The following is a 2342-nucleotide window of genomic DNA, read 5'->3' as shown; positions in this document are numbered from 1 at the left end:
GGAAGGTCTCAGGGCACAAGCAGGGGCCGTGGCTTTTGCAATTTTGTCTCATAAAGGCTGTCAGCTGGCACACAGCAGGCATCCTCTTTAACTTCGGGGTTGCTGCAGCAGCTGCCTTTTGGATGAGGTGGAGGCTGAAAACTCGCCTGCTCCTGGTGGCCGAGCTCGTCTGCCTGTGGCAGTCAGGGCCACGCTCTTCCAGAATGCGGTGCTTGCTCAGGGGCCTGGTGAGAGGCATCCTTTTACTGAAAGAGGCATTTGTTCTTCCTGTGGATCCGAGTTGCAGTGGAGCAGGCTGACCTCTGGGCGGCAGCCTGGCAGAGGTGGGCCACCTGCAATGTGTCAGCGAGGCCACAGCACAGAGCTGGGGCAGGAGTGAGCCTGGCTGGGGAAGAGGGGTGGGCGGGGGCTCCTCCACCTCTTGTCTGCCCTTGGTTGGTCCCTGGGGGTGTGCCAGCATCTGGCACTTTACCCAGGGCCCCAGGAGGCAGGCAGGTCCTGAAATGAAACACTACCATGAAGCTCCCTTTGGTGTCACTCTCCTTGCTAATTTTTAAGGCTTGGACTAAACATCTCACCCCACACAGTGAAGAGTGGGTGCTCAATAATTCCTTGCTTGGGTTAGCAAATTGAAATAAATGGCAGTGTAGTATCAGTATGCTGGCCTTGGACTCAGTGTCCCGGAAAATAAGGGCCATGGCTTTCTCATAGGCTCTGTGAGCCCCTGGCTTCCTGTAGTAGGGATCTGCTAGTACTTTTGATGGTGATTATTAACACTGTATCTGTGTTCTCTGATCTAAAAAATAATGGAGCTTGAGAAGTTAGAATCATGTGTGTTTACAAGGAAAATTGGGACAGATAATTTGAAATTAGAATATCCTGGAAAATGTTGTTGTTGCGTCCTTAAGTCGTGATCGACTCTTTTGTGACTCCATCGGCTGTCCATGGCATTTCCCAGGCAAGAATACTGGAGTGAGTTGCTGTGCTGGGCTCCACAGCATCTTTCCGACCCAGGGATCGAACCCTGAGTCTCTTATGTCTCGTGCATTGGCAGGCGGGTTCTTTACCACTAGAGCCACTGGGAAGCCCTTCCAGGCAGTTACTTGCTGTCAATTAATTAAGCCTCTAAATATGCATCAGTGCAAAGTGGAATAACCTGTGGTTGAGAGAGGGGGCGAACTGGTTCAACAAAACTCTCCATTCTGCCTCAGATTGGCTGCAGCCCGGTGTCGGGGACCTGGGATTTCTGCTTCTCCATGGTGACTATGGGCACACCTCTTTGCTCCCCTCTCGGGTCCTAATAGAGTCCCCAGGTGCGGTTCTGGGAGGAAGATGGGCCCAGTCCTGTCCTGCCAGCCACCTGCCCATCATAGGGCGGCCCCAGCCCAGAGCTTTTGTCCCTGCCTTGGCTTTTCCTTGCTGAACTTGGCACAGCAAAGCCAGTCCCAGGAGGAGAACACTTTCCCAAGAGGAGGTTAAGCTTTTTGTGTGCCATGCCAACTTGCTTCACTCTTTGCAACCCCATTGACTGTAGTCCGCCAGGCTCCTCTGTCCATGGGGATTCTCTAGGCAAGAATACTGGAGTGGGTCGCCATGCCCTCCTCCAGGGGATCTTCCTGACCCAGGGATTGAACTCCAGGCTCCCATATTGCAGGCAGATTCTTTACAACTAGCTCCACCTGGGAAAGCCGAGGCTTTTGTTCTAAATGTGCCCTGCTTTACTTTTTTTTTTCTTTTCACAGAGATAAGTGGAAATCCTACAGGTGGGACTCATCTTCTCCAGAAGGATAGGAGGGCCCAGACCTTGCCAAGGATGCAGGGAGAGCTGACTAGGTAGCCAGTCACCGCCAGGGAGGTCCCCCAGGCCGATGGTCAAGGACACAGGTATGTGGGGATGGCTGTGGGTCGGCAGGGGGTGGTGGGGGGGGGTGGGGGGTGGGGGGGGGAGGCGGGGGAGGTGTTGAGGACGCCTGGAAAGCTGTGTATTTGAACGGAAGGTCTCAGGGCACAAGCAGGGGCCGTGGCTTTTGCAATTTTGTCTCATAAAGGCTGTCAGCTGGCACACAGCAGGCATCCTCTTTAACTTCGGGGTTGCTGCAGCAGCTGCCTTTTGGATGAAGTGGAGCCTGAAAACTCGCCTGCTCCTGGTGGCCGAGCTCGTCTGCCTGTGGCAGTCAGGGCCACGCTCTTCCAGAATGTGGTGCTTGCCTCGGGGGGCTGGTGAGAGGCATCCTTTTACTGAAAGAGGCATTTGTTCTTCCTGTGGATCCGAGTTGCAGTGGAGCAGGCTGACCTCTGGGCGGCAGCCTGGCAGAGGTGGGCCACCTGCAATGTGTCAGCGA

The sequence above is a fragment of the Bison bison genome, unplaced genomic scaffold, assembly GCF_000754665.1.
Source record: "Bison bison bison isolate TAMUID 2011002044 unplaced genomic scaffold, Bison_UMD1.0 scf7180017864050, whole genome shotgun sequence".
In the NCBI taxonomy this organism is placed as follows: domain Eukaryota; kingdom Metazoa; phylum Chordata; class Mammalia; order Artiodactyla; family Bovidae; genus Bison; species Bison bison.
This window is presented reverse-complemented; position numbering follows the sequence as displayed.